Source organism: Labrus mixtus, chromosome 24, assembly GCF_963584025.1.
Source record: "Labrus mixtus chromosome 24, fLabMix1.1, whole genome shotgun sequence".
Taxonomy (NCBI): domain Eukaryota; kingdom Metazoa; phylum Chordata; class Actinopteri; order Labriformes; family Labridae; genus Labrus; species Labrus mixtus.
The window spans coordinates 9,324,529-9,348,262 of record NC_083635.1 but is presented as its reverse complement, the minus strand read 5'-3'; positions in this window follow the sequence as shown (position 1 = coordinate 9,348,262).

The following is a 23,734-nucleotide window of genomic DNA, read 5'->3' as shown; positions in this document are numbered from 1 at the left end:
ATCAGAGAATCTTTCGAGCTATCTAGTTTTCTCACAGAATGCTTGCTTGTATTCCTTCCTTTAGAACTAATACTAACAACTCTTCCTTTAAACTAAATGTTCATAACGGTTAAAGAATATATAAAAAACATGGCCCAGGTTCAAATCTGACTAGTGGTTCCTTTCCCGTATGTCATTCCCCACTCTCTCTCTCTCTCTCTGATTTCTGACTCTATCCACTGTTAAAGCATATCACACAGGGCTGGACTAACCCATTACAGGGGCCTGGGGCAGAAAGTTGAGGGCGGCCACCTTCAGGTCCCCAAGGAGGGGCATGTCAAAGGGGTCTCCTTGAAATGCATATCGTACTGTATCAATCGAACTTGACCACTTGGTAGAAATGGGCTTAGTTGACCACCTATGTACGCTAATCTCTGATGGGCTATCTGCCTGGTCAGCGGCAGAAATTTAGTTCAACCCAACTTGTGACTCTGTGTTGTAACACGCCGCTGTTAGCTTTTACTCCATCATCATTGTTCCGTTGCTGCTTTTACAGTGAATTGCGACTTTTTCAATCCAGTAGAGATGTCGCCCTTGAGTTCCAGCATGAAAACCAAAAACAAACTGCTGTTTGGCCACACCTCCAACCCCTCCTCCACTCCAGTTCAAATGAAGGAGTTACCAATTAGAACGCACCTTAATTAAGCACCATTAAGCGCAATCACCTGTGGTCTGCATTGTTGTGTTAGCAAGCTGATGTTAGCATGCTTTAGTTCGCTCGTAGCTTCATAATGCACATAAGTTGACTCAGAATGACCGAGATCTACACACCCTTACATGAAATCTAAATAATCTTCTTTTCTCTAGTCCTGCACTAAAACAGCTTTTATACACAACGCCGCCCGTCCATGTAAACATCATGTAAACACAGCTCAGACAACAACACAGACAGAAGAAGAATCTACACTTCTGTGGACTGTTCCCGCCCGAGAGATCTTTGCTTATTTATTTCTAGGTTAAAAGTAGGGGCGGGATATCAACACCAATGGCTCCGCCAGTCAATCCCGACCTTGCAGTCTCTTGCTCCAAGTGCACAATATGTCATCTTTCTTTCACTTTTGTACAACGGTAGCGGGTGGAGCAGCATCGTCCATCTTTATATACAGCCAGTGAAGTGCTCACAAACTTCACACCATCCCTACGTAAAGCAGTCCAAAGAGTCTGGACATGCTTCTTCCACCACTTCCCTTTCAAAGACTATATTTCATCCATAAATGGTAAGAACTGTCGTTGAGATATGTTGATAAATGTGTCTAATTGTGAAAACCTTAATTGGTTTATGGTGGAAAGACAGAGCCAACGTCGTTACCAACTGCTTTGAATTGCTACAATCTGGCCCATCTGCCATCGCCAAAACTTGATCCATAAAAAAACAGCTTTATACTCTTATTCCTGCAAATTATTGTATTATATTATAATAAAGTCTATGTAAAAACGAGATTGCCAATGGCATTCATCAGGTGTTAAAATATAGCCCTGTATCTCGAGGATACCTCACAATGCCAAATCTCACCAACAAAAGCCAAAGCCGATGTTCATTCCCAATACAGGAAGAAGTGGGCTTTTCTTTTCAGAGAGTTGTGACCTTTACATTTTTTGTTACTTTCCGGCACTTAATCTTTTCTCTCCAGCTCCAGCTTCTTCGTTCCTCATGCCAACAACCAACTATCAGACCATTTAAGAAGCATTCATGGACAGTTTGAGAAATTTACACTTTTGATAAAATGATCAATTCTGGACTTTCTAACTGATGGGAAAGGTGCTACCAAGACATCAAATAGGAGCATTTTGAACAGCTAAAGACGTGTTTACTTTTAAATACGATATGATACCGTAAATGTGTTGGGCCTCATGTCCTACACTACAAATAGTTAATTTTAATCATATCTTTGGGGGTAACTTGGTGTTATGGAGGTGTTGGTGGTGGGTCCCAATGTACTCTGGGTAATCAGAGTTCTATCGGTCTCACAGAGATATATCAACTCTGTATTTTAATATTCTGTTTGTGTTAAATGTACATGTTGGCACAATGGAAAGCCAAAAAGGGATCATTTTTGTGGTTTACAAATGACAATCCTTAGTTATTCTCAAACTTTTGGCTGTGGTACCCCACTGGGCCATGACGGTACTGCAGGTGGGATGCTAGAGCCCTTTTACAAAATATAAACCTAATGTTGAATCGTCAGTTTTAACGATACGATACACTTGGGGAGATTTGTCTTGGACTCAAAGTGCTGCCAAACATTCAGCTGCTTCCACTCCAATCAATAAATAAAAACAATAGAAAAACCAGATCCACACATAAAACAAAAAGGTTCATGCCAATGGAGAACAACACAACATATATTGCACATTACCCATTATTATGAGTAAGCATGAGAGATAAAATAGCAAAGATAAGAAAATATTTTTAAAAAGCATACAGGGACACTATTGCACCATCCACCCAGCCTTAGGAAACATTATTCAGAAATGTGATCGCCGTGGGAACAAAAAATAGTTTTTAAAGCGGTTCAGTTTACATCGGGGGACTCTGTATCGTCTGCCGGAAGGTCGAAGCTCGGACTCAGAGTGGAGGATGTGAGACGGGTCAGACAACACTGCCGGGTCCAGTCTGAGAACAGGCTGCTCGAATACTATCTGTGGGGAGAAGTTTTCAGTCCCGCAACAGACGAGCAAGCTTAGATTTGAACTGAACGGGGAGATTACCGTACCACGCTGACATACCGTATCCAAGGATACTCTCCAACCCGGCCTTGATAAAACAAAAACATGATCTTATGGTCAACAATTAACACCCTGAGTCTGTGTAAGAAGGACAGCCTTTGTTGTAAACAAGAACACAAATGATCCACATGAGTTTTCCAGCCCCTCTGTAGGAGCTGACCTGGTTGATTCTTTGGATAAAAACAGGGGTATGGTCGCCCACTGATCGAGGATCCAGCACCACCTCCTCTGTTTTAACTACATTTACACACATCATCATCATCACACCACTGAGCAAAAGTCTGCACCTCAGTGAAATACGCTGAGGGGTCCATGTCCTCGTACAACAGGCTGGGAATGGCAGTGATCAGAAAATGCAAAGAGGAAAAGACCTGGGAGTTCTGTTAGTGCGATCATTAGTGTACAAGGTGAAAAGAAATCTAGCCTTCACAAAAGTGAGGTTTTCATTTGTGCCTTAAAGCTGCTTTTTCATTTATCTGTGTTACTCCGGAGTGTTTTCAGAGCAGTTCACAGTAAGTGCATCACTGCACATCTAAACTGTTTGCTGTTTTTCAATTAACGCTCTTAAATCCAATTAAAGCCGGACTCCTCTTCCTGTGTCTCACACTCACATGCTCAGTCACCGAGGCCACCGTTTCGACGGGGAAACTCCCAATATATCTGAGCACAGTCTGATCATGTCGCGTTCTTAATCTAGGTTTATTAGACGCTTCGATTATTTCAATCCACCGCTCACTCAGCCGCCTTTCTGGGACACTTTTTTTCTTATTTTAGCACTGATGTCGAGACATGAAAGTCCCACTGGGAGCTCTGCTAATGCAGCATTTGTCAGTCCTTGAAAGTCGGTATCTGAAGAAGATTGATCTATCTGGTTTTATTTTGAAAAACTGCGACCGAAGAGAGACGGGGACCAGATCCCGGATAGAAAAGAAGTGAATCTAGATTCAGATCGTTCGGAGCGGGATAAAAAAAAACATTTAAATGATAGCATTTCCACCCAATGGTAAATGGACGTAGCCACAGCCGCCCCAATCCATTCCCTCAGTGTGAATAAGAACAACTTCTCCTGCTTCATCTCGAGTCGTAAACGTGTAAATTCTGTGATCCGTCATTGATTTTTAACAGGTTTATCTGGAAAAACTAAAACTAAAAAACGCAGGTGATGTGGAATTTTTCCGCGCCAGATGAACCGATTGGCGAGCTTTTGGGGCGTAATTAAAGGCATATTTGTCTGCAGAGAACTGAAAAGATTGGTCCTGATCTCATGTATTTACCTGAGGGCGCATGCCGACTCCCTCCAAGGTCACTGATCATTTATTCAGCGTGACTCATTTGCCTAAAGCACAAATTCCTTGAAAGTATGAACTCATGTCAAAATGAATGCTGTTGCCCCCGCAATCCTGCTGCCGGTTTTTTTTGCACGCTCACACACCTACACAAACACACACACACACACACACATGCGGCCCGTGTGTGGAAGCAAAATGTTGTTCATGCATGTCTAGTAGAGGGGAGCTATGTGGAGAGGATCTTTGATCTCAGCCAGGCAGCCAACCAGCTTCTCCGCTATTTGCATTTCGTCTCCTGGGTCTGCTGGCTTCTTGGCCCCTCACCAGCTTCAGATGCAGGTTACAGAGGTAGCCAGAGGGAGATTCCCACACATTCCTGCTTTTGAGTGTGTGTGTGTGTGTGTGTGTGTGTGTGTGTGTTTGTGTGGCTGGCGGTGTGCATGCACAAGCTTGTGTTGTTGCAGGGTGAAAGATGTAACCACGCTTTGTGTGTTTTATTTTGGAGTAAAAGAAGGCGAGAGAAAGGGAGGAAGAAAGAGTACCTGGGCCAGAACACATCAAAGTGCAGCAGCCTGACGGAGGACAACAAAAGACAAGAGAAAGAGGAGAGAGGATAAAAACAGAAAAAGTGGACAAAAAAAAAGAGAGAGAGAGAGAGCAGAGGGGAGGGTGAGGGGGAGAAAGAGAGGGAGGGACGCCTCTCCAGGAGGTCACTGAGTTTTTCTGCATCTCCGCTCCTTTTGTCCCACAGCACATTCCATAGCAACAATCTGACCGCTCGGCCAGGGAGCCGCAAAAAATGAAAAGAAATATAGTGAGGTGCAAAAAACAAAAAAAAAAAACTTCACAGCCCACCTCTGGGTGGTATAGAGACGCTCGCAGAGGAGATTTCTGCAGCAAATACTCGGTTTAAGTGTAAAGCCACAAACCCTTTCAACCCTTCTCACCTTATACGACCTGACGCCACTCGTGCCTAAGTATTGTGATTTTTTTAAAAGCCCATATTAAAGACAACTAAAGCTTAAAAGCAACAAAATGTGAAAACATTTGTTGCTCATTAAAGCTGAGGCAGGCTCTTTTAGGGCTTTCACACTTGCAGAAAAACTCCTGGAAATTCCTGATTTGAGGAGCTTTATGTGAGAACGCAGCAGGATATTCTACGGAGAATTCACCGCGAGCCAATGGGGGGGGTGGGGGTGGGGGGGGGGGTGACGTTCAAATACTGTTATTGCGCACGGTGCAAAGAGTGCCTGCACGCGGACCGCTACAGCAGCTTTAAAACGCTGATGTGAAAAATCGACTTTTCTGAAAACCAAAATGATTTCAAATGTTTTTTTCAGGAATAACATGAATCGTTAAGCTTGAGAATAAAAGATGTAAACATGAATATGTTTGGGGGGGAAAAATCAACAGAGTAGCTTTAATTTAACGCTGTTGCTGTTTTCCCTTCAAATGATTTAATCAAATTGTATCCACTACTACCACTACCACCAAACATGACACGTGTTATTTTCTGATGGAAAACTCTTTGGTAGTGCAGCTTTAAACTCTGCTTTTCTGTTTTGGTGGAGTGGCCCTTTACGCTGGTATTTTCAGCTATGCAAATCAGCGCTGCCTAAACACAGGAATTCTCGAAAATTACCGATTGCTCGCTGATTTCAGCGCTCTTAATGCATTTCCCCGGCGCACCAAAGTCAGGGAGTTCGCTCTCTTCCCATCGGTAATTTGAAATGTAATTACCCGTCATTTTAGAACGCTTCAGGAGCCTGACACCTACATCTCTCGCTCTCTCTCTGGCTGTTTTTGTATGCTGCTGGAGGATTGTATATTTTCCACCCCCGCACATTTTTTTGAGCACTATCCCCTACCATTACCTATGTTAATGACTCGGGGCTCAGAGAAGCGCTTTACAGAGCCACCTCTCCTACGTCAGGACTAAACAGGAGCTTTCACATGCACACAGCACGGGTTGCGTTCAGGGACATGTGTTGCATTGTGCATCTTCATATCTGCAAATGCACGAATGTGCATGTCGTATGTGACGCCTTAACATGATTGAGATTTAAGGACTGGGAAATGGTGTTGAGGTGCATCAGTGTGTGCCGTAAGGCTCATAAATTCAAATATCAAACGTCTTCTTACACCTATATGCATGGACATATGTTCGTCTGTCTGCAGAGGGCGCTAAACAGATTTTTCTGCGATTTGCGCGATAACTCCTCGATATCAAACCGAGCCTCTCTATGTACGCACAGAAGACTCGGGCACAGTACCCCAGTACAGTACGTTTGTTCTTCATACTGATCAAATTAACCAGACTTTGGGGCTAAGCGTACTCGGATCGGATGTGAAACCCCCCCCCCCACCTTAAAGAGACAGTAGCTAAAAGAGGGATTTTACAGACACCAGTGTGAGGTAAATGAGATTTTTGAGCTGCAAAATCATGTGAAGAGTCTCTATAGGTTTCACATGAAAGCTGAAAATGAGGATAAAAATGATATTAAAACTGTTGAAAACTTCTAATACTTTGCATTCGTCTTCTTATGTAACTGCCGGTTCATTAAGATTACAGATTGGGGATCTGGGAAAGATCAAGCCTGTGTGTTGGTGGAGGCAACTGCTCCTTTTATTGCTCATCCAACCTGTCCACCGGTCGGCCGTGCCACATTTTCATTATGCATTCTTCTCAGCCTGCCTTATGAAACACAACCCTGAACCTCACAGGCACAGCGTTCAAGACGAGCTACAGGAGTTTGGAAAACTTCGGACAAGTGTCCGATGTCGTAGTACCGATGCAGAGCTGGCTGAACACTGAAGCTTCAGCGTCCACAACATGGCAAGAATGATAATCCCAATGGTAATTACATTATCTGAAGGTTTGGCCAACGGTTTGTCCATTTGTCAAACCATCTTTCATGGATTGGAGAAAGATGCTTTTTTTGACATCTTCCAATTGAACCAGCTCTTTGTTGTGTTGTCCACTGTCACTACATGTATTCAGATAAATGCTCATGTATGCCATTCATAAAGCGAGTGATGCCAAACACGCTCTCTCTCCTCTGTGCACTGTAAAGTGAACGGTCTAATTTGACCCGTTCATCAGACCAACACCTGTGGACAAACTAGCACACAGACCACAGGAGGGTTGTTTTTTTCATCTGTGATCTCCTGCAGTTTGAAATTGTTTTCAGCTCAGGAAAAAAAAAAAAAAAAAGCCGCCCACGCAGCACCGACTACCTGTGTGCCGCTGACTTTTCACAACGTCCTTGCCTTTTTTTTTTTTGTATTCTCACATGTTTTCACCCGCCTCAGACGCAGAGAGAAAAACAGCAAAACACTCCGTCAGTCAACCTCTCGTCTTTGTCTGTTTCATGGTCAAATAGTCTCATCAGCGTGACAGAAAAGATGTATGCTAATTAAAACTAGATTCAATTAAAAACTACAAAGCTGCAGAATCTTGCTTAAAAAAAAAAAGTATGGCTGCAGGGGCAGACCTAGGGCCTAGCTAGGGGGGGGCCCGGGCCCACCTTGAAATGGACACCCCATTTGAATTAAAAGTATCATTTTGAAATCCCCATCTGCATGATGCTCTGATGTCATAATCAAAGCATGCATGACAAGTGGATTTAGAAAGGGTAAATAAATGCTATTCACATGTGTAGGTGTTGGCAACTCCACCCCCTACCCGCTACAGTTTCAGGACCAAATCAAATTTTGTATTGCCAGGCCCTGACGACTGTGACACCCGCCAGGACATCCTCCCAGGAAGGATGTCACACTTCCTGGTTGTGAAAAAAAAAAAGAGAGAAAACGTTGCCAGAGAACATAATACAGAGACAAATACTGTTTCCTCCGACACACGAGGGGCAATTTGTCGAGCGCAGAGCTGTGAATCAAGACTGGAATATCTAGACACCTTGTTGAGACTTGATTTCCATCCCACTCCCACGTTATGAACAAGAGGATGCTGTGTGCAACCATTAGCCCCCACGGCGTTAGAACCATCTGACAAAATCAGTTCCATGCGTTACAATTGTGCACGCTGGACGTATTAACTGTTGTGCACGGTCGGTGGAAAGATATTTGCACTCAACCTTTAATTCCTCGTATGTGTAACTGTATCTGGCAATGGACCCGGTTTCTGATCTCATTTCCCCGCTGCCATGTTGGAATCACTCGGTGGGTTGGGAACTACTTTTTTTTTCCTGCGACCGTTTTGCACAGATGGATTCTGATATCACTGTTATTATATTAAAAGTCGATCGCAGCTCTCTCCCAGCAAAGCGCCCGTCATTACTGTGTCTCCAGCCGGCATCTGTCAGCTGTCAATCATCCCCTCCTTCTCGTTCAGTCGTGCTGCCAATCACCGCTCGCTGCCGCATGGAATCCTTTAAAAATGCTGTTTAAAAGTCGTATTACTCAAAGCTCTGAAGTTCTGTTTTTCTCAGGTGCCAGTGTTCTTTCGACGCGTGGCACTCGTGGGGGGGGGGTGGGGGGGGGGCCCTCAAACCGGTAATTTCTCTGCCGTTATTAGATTTAACCCCCTTGTGATGCCTCCCGTTGGACGGCCCTGCATTTATTCTCATCCGATAGCTTCTTCCCCCTCACACAGCATGCAGCACAAGATGAATCCGGAGCCCTATTTATAAACCGCGTTGCAGTGCAGGTTGCACAGATTCGATTCAAATTAGTCGCTGTAACCGGCAAAAGTGCTTTTTTTAAAAAAAGGTGAGAAATACACTTTTGTGTTGTTTTATGCAACAACAAAAAGCCCCCAAAAATCTATTTTTTTAAGGTTTTATTTCACTGCATAAAAGATAAGCTGTGCACCAAAGTTGCCGCATGGCCTGTAGCTGCCTATTCAACCTGCTAATGCATGTAATGGCTGTAACTACAGTCATTACATGCTCCTCTGCCAGAGTCAAGATGAGTCACAGGTGTTCAGAGATGTTTGCTGAGGATGCTCTGCCCTCTTCTCAAGAAATGCACCCCCACCGAAAAATTAACTTCAGGTGACATGAGAGATGTGGTTTTTATTTGTGTGTGTGTGTGTGTGTGTGTGTGTGTGTGTGTGTGTGTGTGCTCTTGATGTTCCCCTGCTGTGTTTGTACTGTGTAGGCGTGCGCACACATGCACACAATTGATGCGTAGGGGTGTGGAGTGGTCAACTGATGAGGCACTGTGGAGGCTGAGAGCTCTGGAGAGTGCTGTGTGGGTTGGGAGCCTCTTCTTTCTCCTCGCAGTTAAACACACACACACACACACACACACACACACACACACACACACACACACACACACACACGCAGAGAAAGCTGGGGGAGGTGGAGGCAGCAGCGCTCGCTTTTCGCCGGCTGCCCATTGATCAGAGGAGAGGTTGGTCGACTTAAAAGATCAGTGTGGGGACTGGTGGAGAGCAGAGAGAGAGAGAGAGAAGGATGGAGAGGAGGATACCTGTAGGATAGATAGATAGAGAGAGAGAGAGAGAGAGAGAGGCAGAAAGTGAGAGAAAATAAAAGAGGCAGATCACGCCGGCGTCTGGGGTTGCCCTGGGTTTTAACAGTCTGGAGGAAGCCTGCTGGTAAGCGCTTCATGTTTTCTGTCTTCTTTACTACGTGCTGTGTGTATGTGCAACGGTGCCCATTTGTATGCCTGTCCCATGGTCTCGTGCTGCCCATGCTTCGGTGTTTTCTGAGCCACTGCAGAGCGAGGGATGTTTTGTCTCCACGGTGCAGCAGCAGCAGCAGCAGCAGCGGCGGCGGCGGCACAAATCTCCTTCTAGGCTTTCTGTCCACTGCAGACAAAACCATTCAGTCTGTTATCTGTTCAATTAAAAACAGCAGCACGCTCCGAGGCTGCTGCTGCTGCTGCTGCAGGATTCATTCAGACTGTTAGCGTGTGTGTGTGTGTGTGTTTGGGAAGGTGTCAGGGTGGGGAAAACCTCACACAGACTTTTGGTTTGCGTTTTTCAAGTTGTCGCACGGGGAGGAAAAAGAAGAGATGAAACCAGAGGAGGACGCCTGCATATTAACGTGCGTGTTTAAGCGTGATTTGGCGTTTTTTTTTTTTTTCTTTTTTCATTTCTATGAATGTGATGTCGGTGTGATGTTGTAGGAGGGATTGACACACACACACACACTGAGTGGTGCTTTTGCATTGTTCTATCACATGCTGAATAAATCCCATATGGGATGTTATAGCCTTCAAATAGCTTGCAGTTCTGAAAATTCAAGAAAGAAAAAAGAAAAATTCATTCACAAAAAAAAAAAAAAAAACGCCTCTATGGCAGGATTAAATAATCTACCTTTTTGACATTAGGTGATTCAACCTTCAACGTTGAGCGTTATGAAGCTGCAGCTGCATTTGCTGACGATGCATTCTGCCTCGCATAGGGTGAAGCACTGAAACCACAAAGTGACCCCCGCAGGCCACCGTTCAGAACATCCTCGAAATGTTGGCTCGGGTTTCTCTGAATTACAAAAAAGTGTGTGACGGAGACATTTTCAATTTGACATCCTTCTATTCCACGCACGGGTAGGAAGAAAAAGTCAAGTTTGCAACATTAAGAAAAGCAGCAACAAGCTGAAACTTAAGTGTTCAATTCAGTGGCTAATATGTAATAATGTGATGAAGGAAGAAAATGTATGAAAACTGTATTTTTATGTCATTTCAGAGACACAAACACACTTTAAATGTAAAGAAGCTGCGCACACACACACACACACACACACACACGTCCTAATTGATCCCATATCTTTCCAATCAATTCTCCCATTTCAGGCCGGGACTTCCATTAGAAGTTTCAGTAACAGCCTATCAGACGCAGGGATTGGATCTCTAATGAACCGACATTGATTTCACGCAGCATTGCCTCCTCTTCATCACTTTAAACAACATTCACTTGTGGCTCCTTTGGAGGTCCCCGGACCACAGTTTTCTGCACCCCCCCCCCTCCCTTCAGCCAGGCAGCAGCTGAAGTATCCCCCTCCCCACCCCCCCACCCCCCCCTTATGATATGGAAGCAAACACGCGTTGACGTGTCGCGCTGCGCTTCCGACCTCTAGTATCGGTATGCGTCCTGTGCGCGCACACACACGCACAGCAGCGCCGCGCTCTCATGGGGACATGCGGCCAGCAGACGCAGCCACGGTAAGTGGAGACACTTTCCTCATACGACGCTTTAATCTCCCTTGAGAGGGGAGTAACAACTTTCCCCGGGCTCGGCGAGTCGTTGGCGGTGTTAGAAAAAGGGAAGTTTGATAGACTTTTTTTTTTTGCTCGTTCGTTCGTCCGTCCGCCGATCGCAAGCCTCTGCGTGCCGATTGCGCAACGCGGCGTGTGATCGCGCTGGAAACCGTCAAAACAACCCGGTATTTGTATCTTAACGGAAGACTAGTGTCAGGACTAATCGCTCACTTTTTTTTGTTGTTGCCAAAAACCACCTCATCATCTCAGTTAGGCTTTCCTTTGGCCATGCGGGACTCATCCAGGAGCACATTTCAGTCCTCACTGGGTTGAAACCGAACTCTCCTTTCTTTTCACCTGAATCTACATCTACAGAGTTATCGAACAGCCAGCTTGTGTTTCTCCTTTTTCTGAATGTTTTCGCTACTTTGGGGGCAAAGTGTGCTGCTTGGTCCCGTGTGTGTGTGTGTGTGTGTGTGTGTGTGAGGGGGGGCAATGCGCAAAGTGTGTGGTCTCCAAGCACTCCACCCCCGCAGAGACGCACGGCTTGCGCGCACACACACACACACACACACACACAGCTCCGTGTGTCAGGCTCGGGCATGGATGTCTCTGGGTCTCAGGAATGCGCCCGGCGTTTTCTCTGTATTTTTCACATTAGGAGCAGTTTGGGAACCGCTCTCAATGCCGCTGTCTGAACCGCTGCCACGAGCGGCAAGTCAGCAGCACGTAAGCGTACACTTCCGGTTACGTGCTTCACAATAAAAGTGGACAGACTCGCAAGACCGACGCAAACAAAGGAAATACTTTCCCACATTGTCCCATACATTAGACCATTAATGCTGTCAGCAGCAGGTCACTTCCAACTAAATCCAGTAAATAAAAAAATATTTATTTAAATGTACAATTTTGACTTAAAGCTCCTCTTAAGATTTAAGTGGTTATGAAATAAACAGAAAATAACATTGCTTCCTCTTTACAAGCAATGAAAGGAAACAAAATCACAAAAAGACCAACTATTTCTGTAAGGTTAGCCTTTTTCCTTAAAATCGGAACGCGCCCGCATATCACCTGGCACCGGGTAGGTGGTCAACTAAGTAATTCACTGCACCAGGCCGGTTTTTAAAACCTTTTCCGTGGCCAAGATTCTTCATGGATGATATATTTGACTGTTTGGAAAAAAAAGCAAGTCGATATAGGAGTTGCAAAAAATGGACACAAAAAAATCCTCACAGGAGCTTTAATTTGAAGAAAATTAAAAGAAAAAGCCTGACTGTTAAATACTGATATTCCTCGATCAGCTTAAAAAACGGCAATTCCCACAATTCTTTTCAGAAAAACTAAGCAACTTAAAGTAATTGTGCAAATGAAACAGCTGGAATAACAGATGTCAGTACAATACAGGTCAGTATTTGATAGTAATGTCTTTTGTCAGTTAACTGTCAATCAACTCTACAATTCCTGCAATGAATATTATTGATTGGACACAGATGTCGCCAACTTGGCCAACCATTTATCACGTCATTTTTCTACAATATCTACCAGAGGTGGTTTGGAAATGGGTTTTTAATTCACCAGTCACACACGTTTTAAATCCTTAAATATTCAGCTAAACCTGGATTTATTTAACATTCCTGAGGGTTTTATTTCAAATGTAAAGAACTAACATTCTTCCGGTTTGCGCCTGTTTAAATGCATCCAGCTTGACGCTTGTAGAGGAAGGGGGGGAGGGAGGGGGGGAGGTAGCCCCTGCCTGGAGAGGAGCGAGGGGGAAATTCTTGTGTTTTTGGTATGCGATTACCCAGCGGAGAACCCATGACTGAAGGGGGGAGAAGGAGGCGATGGGGGGGGGGGGACTGGGGTTGAGTTTAGGATACATTCCTCGCCTTCCTCTTTAAGTTAACCACATTATTGGAGCTGCTGACATGTTGCCTCCTCACATGACACCCATAAGCAGCCGGCTGATGCATTACAACCGGACAAAGTGGTCAGTTGACCTCGGTGCCTCCAAATATGACACACGGATACAACAGGGAAACTACAAGTCCCAATAAAAGGACACTGTTGTGATACCATAGAGGAAGGAACTACATTTAACAGCCATTCAAAACACTACATCATGTATCTGTCTACCAGCTGTTTGTCCCAAAAAGTTCTCCTTTCTTAATGTTTTTTGCAAATTTATTCAAGACTGTATTCAAGTTATTATGGTGGGCATGGGGAACTGAAAATGAGGTTGGACTTTAAAAGTTATATTCTTGCCATGTTTATGTATTGAAATGCGGTTTCACAAACCGACGATCACGTTGGAAAAAAACTTTCCCCCCCTAATTTCTAAACAAAAACTTTGATTTCAAGCTTCAAATGTTGAAGAGGCAGAATGTGTTTTTCTAAACTAGACACTATTTTGACAAACTCAGCTGTGCTTGAAAAATGACTAGCAGTAGTTAATCGCGAGCCATTATGTGGACGGCAAATCAAAGCGCATGTTTCTACTAATGTCAGGCTCAGATTGTTGTTCAAATGGCCAAACAGCATTACAGAAAGAATCCCTACAGAGATACATCTGTTAGTCAGGGAAGAATACTTTTAATTAAACCTGTAATGGCCGTTTTATCGCTTTCTTCAAAGCAACCAAACGCCATTGATAAAAGGTAACTCTACCTTGTTCTACAGCTGCCTCAAGCAATCCATTTTACATAACCCAAATCCAACACAGTGTTTGGTAACTTAAAGGCAGGGTTGGTAATTTTCTCCAGATCCACTTTTTAAGATTTTGGCTGAAATTGTCTTTAGATCCTGACAGAAATTAATAACTCATGTTCTCTGAAAAAGAAACGAAGAAAATCCGTCATCTGTAGCAGTTGTAAGCCTGTAAAAACTTCGACCAATGTCTGCCACGAGGCACCAATCTGATGAACCAATCACGCCTCCCTGCTCGTTCTCTACCCCGTCACCGATGACAGAGTTTCTATTGTGAGTTTATTAACCGCTGAATGAGACATGAGAAGACGTAGTTTCTACACAATAGAGCGATGAGCTGAGGTCCACTTCTGGAGCAACGACGCTCGTGCATGTAAGTGAGGGGCGTGGCTTTTGAGGGAGCACAGAGCGAATGCGACTTTGAAAATTGTTTTTTAAAACGACCAACCCTGCCTTTAAGAGAATGGTTCCTTACAGACTATTTGTCAAGGTAGGATACTGTATTTGAATTATAAATGGCTGTTTTTTCACCCCCTTAAAAGCATCCACACAAAAACAGTGAATTTACATTGCAGTACATGTAAATGCCTCTCTACAGTTGCCTTGATCAATACTTTTTAGATAGCCCAAATCATACAGGAATAATAGTTACCAATAGCCAACAGTTTTATTAACTTTAAAGATTTTAGTGGTTCTTTAACACATGGACATAAAGCTTCCTTACACAGGAATAACTGTGATCGTCTGCATATAGAGAAACATTCCTATCGTTATTCATGACACACACACAAAGATCCTGTTTTTAACCTCACTATTCATTCTTTCTTGTGCAAGAAAATAATGAAAGACCATGTAAATCTACAGCATGGGATCATTTAAGCCATTACCTTGTCTCCTGAACATTACAGACCTCAACCCTTTATTAAAAAAAAAAGAACAAAACGCTCCCCCTGTTCTGGCCCCACTTCTCTCTACAGTCCCTCAGAAACCTTTCTAATTTCCATCAAACTCTTTTTTTTTACTGTTAGCAGCACCTGTCTGTTCAGCCTCAGGTGGTCCCACACACTCCCTTGTTTGCCGTTAACTTTAGAAATACAGCCACATTACATTTGACACATTAAATGGGGCTTGCCACATTTGCATAAAACAAGCGGAGCTCTGCCTGTTCTTCAGCATCTCTGTCGGAGCCGTAATCGCCCACTCGCTAATGACAATTACTGTAATGGACTGATTGTTGGATTATACCACCAAAGTGGTTTTAGCGCACATCTGCATAATTGTTCTTAGCATATACGCGCCCGTGGGCTCCTGGCTGCCATTAGCTGTTGTGGAGGAGAGAGTGATTGAGGGGCCGCTCGACATTTGAAGAACAGCAGCAAATTGTGTGCCAACTGTGTGGGTGTTTGGAGTGTGTGTGAGTGTGTGCAGTGTGAAAATGCACTAAGCATTGTCAGGATTGTTTTTGGATTAGATTTTTTGTTGTTGACTGATGCAGGGGACAGAGCAGCTGTATGAGGGGGCGGATCATGGAGGACTTTCAGGGGTCATTTTAAGGGCCCTTGAGCAAGGTACTCGACGGATAACCTTTAGCTCTGAGCAACCAGTAGCACGCTGCTGCTGCAGCTGTACATATAAGTGGAAATGAAGAGGGGAAAAAGGTGCAGAAAGGGGTATTTATAACAGCCATGGATGTATCAAGACAAGGATATCGGGCATGAATTTGGTGCTTTACTTTCCTTGCACATACTGTACATCAAGTAAGACTTAAAGTTGTGATGATGTCACCCATTTCAAACTAGTTCTCATTGTCTAAGAATGAAACTACTTTTCAACTCCTGGTTAAGTTTACAAATGTAAAACATCAATGAATAAAAGGTTTTAATGGATGAGGAATCATGAGGATTTTAAGCTGCAATACCACAAGTGGCCACTGGACACAATTGGAAACAAGCAAGTGTATAATGCATGGAGCCAGGCACTGGTACAATTTAGTATCAGCGAAAATGATGACAAATTGCTCAACTTGTACACACACCAAAAAATACTCTAGTGATTTTTCACAACATGTTTTTTGCTTGTTTGCCTTTATATAGGACAGCTGAAGAGAGACAGGAAACGACATGCAGCAAAGGGTAAAGGTCAGATTCGAACTCACGGCCGCTGTGATGTATATAGGGTGCAACATATAGCCAACCACCGCCACCAACACAGACTTTAAACCACTTTTCCTCAAGTCTTTAATAGTTTTATGACTGAAAAAAACTTCCATCTATTTCAGAATTCAAGCATAGATGAATGACTTACACCAGTCTTAGTTTTGGGAAATGTTTACGGGTAAGGTTCAAGATACAGTCTGAACAGTTGAAGTTGTAAGTTTAAAAATGAGATCAGAGTTTGGTCTATATTTACTTCTCTTTGTTATTCAGAAAGACAGACATATTCACCTTCTTAACTTGTGAATTAAAAGGTTGACAATTTAGAAAATTGTCATCCAAAACTGAAACGTTCCCCTCCATGGTAATCAATTGGTTGACATCTTAAAATGTCACTATGGCCCATCCTAAATTCCTGCCCTCATGCACTGAATTAACAAAGCACGATGACCTTATGAGACTCTGATTTTTAAAAAAAGGTCTTTGTTGAAAAGCTGGAACACAATGTGAGTTTGTGTGCTGCAGCCAGCCGTCATCAGAAATCAAATCAGTGAAACTCGCGTCACATGACCAACAGATGGACAGACATCCGTAGGACACGGGGGACTGAAACAGCGTGAGCCAGATCAACAGCTGAACCCAGATTTTCAGTTTCGGTCGCTGTTTAAACATGCAGCGAGGCTTCGGGGGGGGAGGCTGAGTAAAGACAATCTGAGGAAATCTGTCCTCCTAAAACACTGCTAATTTCCTAATCATATTCAGTTGTGCAAATTGAGCCAGCAAAGAAGACGAAGAAGAAGAAGTAATTGTCTTATTCTGCCTGAAACGACACCTGAAACCTGCACTGAGTCCACCGTTCCTTCATCTCCTCCTCCTCTTCCTCCTCTCATTCTGCTCATCTCTTGAAAGCAGGCCAACATCCCACACATACAAAAAAAATCACGCTGCCTCTCACTCTCTCCTTTTCTCTGAACACCACTCTGTGCTAATTACCCCCCGTTTCCATAGCAATGGGTAGCACCTCGGTTTCTTTTTTTTCTTTATCTTGGACGGCTCATTCGCAAACATATCAAATCATTGGACTGAGGATGGATTTTTTTTTACAAAGCAGCATTCATTCACCACCACATTTTGAAGAGCAACTATTTTTCTTTTGTAATCCTTAAAGGAGCAGAACACCCTCATGTCGTATTATTTATATCATTTACAATAAATCTGTGATTTTAACGTCAGTCACTGATTCAGTGAAATAGGTTTCCACCCAAATGGGATCCGTCTTAAGAGGATCTTTTGGGTTAAACAACTTGACAACGTTCGAGCTGAATTCTTCCCAACGCTACAACTTCTCCGTCCATCCTCCTGTTTCACAAAGAAGTCCTGGTATAGAAGTTTATATTCTCATGAATTTGTCCATTTATGTGTCATGTTTTCAATATTTTTTATAAAGAAATATAAATGCACAAATACATGGGTTTGATTATAAAAAACAAGTAAATGGCTTTTATGAAAATTCACATCCAAAAGACGACGTTCAGGGAAAACAAATCTACTTAAATATCAGTGTTTACAAATTGGTAAGTGCAGGAATTAGTACTACAGAAACAACATGGTCGAAATGAAGCAAAATATGTTCCAGTTCTTTCATTGTAGGAAAATTTAGGGTGTTGTATCAAATCATATCGTATGGCATTGTATCAGTACAGTTCCAAATATATGTTTTCAAAGACGTTTTTGAGTCTTTTTATACTTAGACAATGACACATAGGGGTCGATTAAATGAGTAATTTCAAGAAGACTGTCCTCATGCGGTTGTGAATTATCAACAATATGATTAAAAACATCAAATAGGTGCTTCTGTGTTATTATGTATGACATTAAAGACACCAATGGCTTTAAATGTCAAGAGCTGTAATTTGAGACTGAGCATTGCACTCAGTCGGTAACACACTGATCCTGCAGCTTGCACAAAATCACAGTGAATGATGAATAGGGAGGAATTCAACTTCAACATCAAATTGTGTTCAAAAACATTTCTGTTTCTCATAATCCGGAGGTATAAGACTTGTTCACACTTGCACAAAACTCCGGGGGTTTTCAGGTCGAGCTGCATGTGTTTTGCTGGATTTACATGACCGTCTTCTGTAAGAACAGATGGACAAGGAAGACTACAAAAAGTGAAAATACGTTGATCAGGGATGCATTCAGTGGAGACATTTCACCCAGTTTCTATTAAAAGGATCCATTCAGCTCGTATGAATGAATGTTAAAGGTCTGCGCTCTGGATGTCACACATTAGGCTCCATATGAGTGAGCCACTCTGACACGGTCACATGTTCCTATATTTAAACGTGAAACTCAACACTGAAACAGGTCAGAAGGGGCTGTAATTAAGGGGATGGGGTGGGGGGCAGAAAAAACACAGCGGTGGATTCAGGGAGCGAGCGTGTCGTCAAACCTGAGAGAGATGGAGAAACCGAGCGATAGGCCGACAAAAAAAAAGGAGATTATCAGAGTCCTGAGTGGCCCTCTCTTCATTACTCATTAAACGCACAGGAATGTCGCGCGTCTGTGTGTGAGGAGAAATGAAGAAAATAATTTATTTAAATGTAATGGACTCGACTCCGAGATTAATTTAGCAAACTATCAAAATGCCCAAAACGGAAAGAAGCTCCAGGCAAAAATCTTGATAAAAGTCAGATATTCTTCTAAAGAGAACTTTCTCACACGGTACAAAGAGAGAGAAAATACATTCTTCATTCAGGATATTACAACTTCTTAAGAAGTGCAGTTCACTATAATGAAATGTAAAGACGGTATAGCCCTGCTACATTATTATCAATGACCCTGGTTTTATGAATGGGCAGCAGGAAGCTCTCCCATTGGCTGAGACCAACAGCAAATCAGGGAGGATCATTTTGCAACAGGGGTGGGATGAATGGACGAGTCAGACATTTTTAGAGGTCAGGGCCTGATGTGTGTGTGTGTGTGTGTGTTTGCATCTCACACACTGACCTACTTGGTTTATTGCAGGCGTCTATCGTCTATAGATAGCTGTGGGAAACGCAGGCAGACAGTTGGAACGAGTAAAATTAGCAGTCAGGGGCACCTGCCTGTCTCTCACAAAAAAGCGGAAATGCAAAACGCAGACCGGGCTGAGACGGCGGGCGGGGGCGGGGGGGGGGGGGGGACAGGGGGACAGGAAGGAAGGAGGAGGGGGGAGCGGCGTGGAGGAGGAGGGCAACGATCACACTGCTGGTTTAACTCCTTCTCGCTTGCTCCTTCTCTCATTCCCCCCCCCCCCCCCCTCACCGCGACACAGGGAGACATTGTTAGGCGCTGTGGATTTGTCGAGGGAGGGGAGAGGGGAGGTGGGATGGAGGGAGTCGAGGGGGGGGGGGGGGGGGCGGTTGTGGCGCGGTGCAGGCAGAGTTCACATACCTCTCTGCTGGATCATTGCCAGATTGCACAGAGGATATATAAGGTGGAGCAGAAAAGCTAGAGGAGTGTTTCAACTTTTTTTTTTCTCTGTTAGCATGTTTAATGTGCGAGCGAGAAATAGCCGTAGATTTTCACCCTGTTTTTGTACAAACGCAGTGGCAATGTTCAGAATAACAGTCCCCCCCCCCCCCCCCCCCCCCCCCACCACCCAGGAGTGATAGTGACAAATAATGGACAAAAGAGGGCAAATAAACCCTCCAAACTTAATCACGATTGTAAAAACACAACTGGAAGGACACTACTTTCCTGCTTCGTATCATGTTCATTAGGAATCCCAGCCGTGCTGATATTCAGTATAACAGATCTACTTATTGGCAGGGGCGATTCTAGAGTCTGGTGGGGCCCTCAATTGGGGCGCCCTCCAACCAGCGTCCATCACCATCATATCTGCCAGTGTCCCGACGATTACTCCTCACGTTTCAATTTTCTCTTGGATGATTCCTCTTTATCTTCATTTGTTGACTTTCATTGACAAACTTTGGTTTTCACAGCAGCCACGGGGCGACGAGAATGAGTGCTGTCAGATGGGGCCCTCTTAGGGAGGTTTCCTACTGCCGTTGCAAAAATTTGCACATTTTGAGGCACTGCTTTGGTTTAAGTTTGTCAGCCCTCAGGGCCCTCAGGGCTTATTGTGTAACATCGCTCCCACCTGCATCCCCCTGTGCACCCTCTTTGTTTTTTTTTTAAAACACATTATTGTCAATGTATCACCAAACTTAAGTTTCCTGCCTTTTGTCGTCACAGGAAGTCTTCGTCGTCTTAACTGATGAAGACTTCCTGTGTTGAAACAGGAACATTTTGTTTCCTAGAATCGCAAGTTTTTCTGCCCACACAAACAAATTGTCAAAGAGGAGTAGGCGGAGAGTCAAAATGTTAGAAAGACGCCGCAGCACAGCAGAGAATGAAGCTCTAATCGCTGCTTTCAAACACTGCATATTAAATGTTTGACTCTTGATTTCCCATGGGCCATCTTGTTGTCTTTTTTTTCCCACAGTGAAAGTCTTGAAATATATTGAAATAATAAACGTACTGTGACATCTTTGTCGTTCCAGGGCTCCTGTCAGACGTCGAAACAGCAGATGGACCCTCCAGGAAAGGCGATGGAAAGTCCTCCTGCGTCCATCTGTGACCGTCAATATGGACGTACGTGCGTGTGTGCGTTGGGCGTCAATCTGGCTCTGACGGCCATCTTGGTTTCGGCGTGGGAGCAGAAAGACTGAGAGGAGCAGAAGAAGAAGAAGATGATGGGGTGGGGGGAAATGACAGCTTATCTTCTTTTTCACATGCACCTTAACCTTTAAATGCTCCGTACTGTTTACATCTGCTTAAACCCCCCCCCACCCCCCTTAAGATCTCAGGTAATCTTCCCCATGCTGCTCTGCTAGGAAACAGAAGATGGAAGAAAAAAACCTTAAAGCCAAAATGGGCAGACATGAGTCAAATTAAGAATAATTGATATTTCTCACCCACCAAACGCTAACAAACATGAAAAACTAACAGCACTAAGTTCACTCAGTCTGGATTATGATGCAGATGATTTGTATCTATCTAAATGTTGGCTTAAAGTCACATGACCTGAGTACTTCCAACCCTCCCTTTAGTGTACCTCAGGATATGAAGTGCAGCCCCCTTAACGCCCCTCAACTCCACCCATGTCAAATGTCTTTAACCCCCCCCCCCCCGGATACAGAAACCATTTTAGGGTTAAAGTCTTTATATGTGATTTTTCACACTTAAATATAAATCAAGTATATCCTCTGAAAATAACTCTGTGAGTCATGACTGTCTACAATGGGTGTAACACCCGAGTCCCACTGTCTGTGATGTTTTCAGAGTTTTTAGAGTCCTATCTTCAGTTTGTTTACGTCGCCTGGACGGCCGGCTGACTCCTCCCCTCGTGTATAAAAGTTGTTTAATTGAGGGACTAGAGAAAAGAAGAATAACATACTGTACTCACTGCTTAACTGTGTTTCTAGATCACGCTCATTTCAGGTAAATTTACATGCAGTGTGAAGACACAAGCATAATAAAGAGCATTCATCAATAGCATTCATCAAAAAAATTGCATATAAAGCCTTTAAAGCTAAAGTGTTAATGTCAAAAACTCTGCTAGCACCTCTGTGAGGCTGCTTTGAGCTAATTGCTAACATAAGCATGCTAACCTGATACCTGTGAAAGTGCCATCCAGCTCCTGTTTAGCAGACACTCACCTGTTCACCAGCTTAGTTTGAGGTGTTAGCATACTAACATTTTGACAGTTAGCCATAAACTACAGATGAGTGCTAACAGTTTTGTGGTGTTTTTTTAGTAAATGTTGGTTACTATCAAGCTAATAAACACAAATAAAGTAATGCTAGCACTACATAAGAACACTGCTAGCATGGCTGAAATACCTTTTTACAGAGGTTTGGTGTGTTAGCAGACCAGCTGAAGTCATTAGGAATCATTTTAATGCAGAAAACATTTCATGTTTTATGAATATCAGTCTTTTAAAACGTGTTTTAGCCCAAAATGCCCTGAAACATTTGACTCAAGAGGTAACAATTAGAGGACAGTCTGGAAACATACCTCTCTGTGGACCATCATGCTAACATGTCCTGAACCTCTAAAAAAACCCCAGCAGAGGCTCATGGGAAATGTAGTTATCTTAGGTAACATGCAAAACATGGAGAGCTAACAGTCCAAATGAAGCCAAAAAAAGTAATGGTGACTTAAAATACACTTGCCTCTTTTTTTTGGGCTCAAAATGACCTTTATTTTTTTAAATGTTTATTTTTTATGTCAGCTAACTTTTACCTCCATAGAGGTTCAGCTGTAGAGTTTTAGAGAGAGTTCAGGTTACTTTAATCCATCCCAGGATTTAAGACCAGACATGAGAAGTAAATAATGATAGGAGGAAGATTTGTTTCCAGTAGGGTATGCATTTGAGATAAAAAAATACAATTTTGAGTTAAAAAAAAGTCTAAATGTCAAGAAGAATTCAAAATGTTGTGAAGAAAGTCAAAATGTTTTTTAAGAAAAAAGTAGAATAAGGTTGAAATACTGCAAAGCCACTTTAGCCCCAAAAAGTAAAAAAACAAAAGTTTTTTTTTTTACTTTTTAGGACTTCAGGGGCACCGTAGAATATTATTCCTGACATGTCGACTTTATTTTAGAAATTGTATATCCACTCTTTGACTTTATTCTCGAAGTGCACACAGCCGAAACATCTTCCTCTCCTCGTTATTTGTTTCTCATGCCTGGCCCCTCTGTGACAAAGTAATATCAGAGTGAAGCTCGGAAAACGTAGCAGAAATGCATCATGTTAACTTCTGTGCCACCTCTCAGGCGTAACATACAATTCATAGAGACAAAAAACATCGAATCTGTTTCTAATTTTAAATACGAGATGCTTTCAATGAATCATCTCCCTGTTAATTAAAAACCACAATGTAGAGGATATTGACGGAGCATTTAAAAGGTGAAGGTGAAATGGGAAAATTGCTGTATTGTTTGCAACATTTCTCTTTTCTGTCTGTATAAAACTACGATGACTTGAGTGTTTTTTCTTAGCATTACGTTCTTTGTATTTTAAATTGTATTATTGTTTTCTTTAACTGTAACTATATTATGGGTTTTATTATTTACACCTGCATTATTACACCAGGGACCCAGCTTGTTGGAGCTTCTCCCTCTGTGTCAATCCAATTCTCCTCCTCATTTTCCCGCCTTGGCTGAAACGTAGCTCCTGAGGCGGCCATTTTGGCTCAGAATGGAGCTTCGAAGAGCCACAGGGTTGCGTAGCAGTTGCTCAGTAGTCAGTGTAGATCCTGTGGGGCTGGCAGCAGCTACATCTGGCTACTGGGTCTCCGCTGGCGGCCATGATGACATCACATACTTCCTTTAAGCTGGAGCGCTTTTCTTGTGATGTTTTCTGATTTGTAAAGTTGAAACGCCGTCAGGAGGAGGGTCAATGCGAGGCTTTGTGGGTAGTCTGGGTGACCGCAGGAATTGTAAGTTGAAATGATGACATTTGGAGATGCTGGGGAAGTCCTGGACCTGGCATACAGTGTAGGATTCTGTGTGTGTCAGTCTACAGCTACATTGTCTGCTGGGTTTCAGGCCTGTACTCAAACACATCTTTTTTTCTTTTTTTTTTGA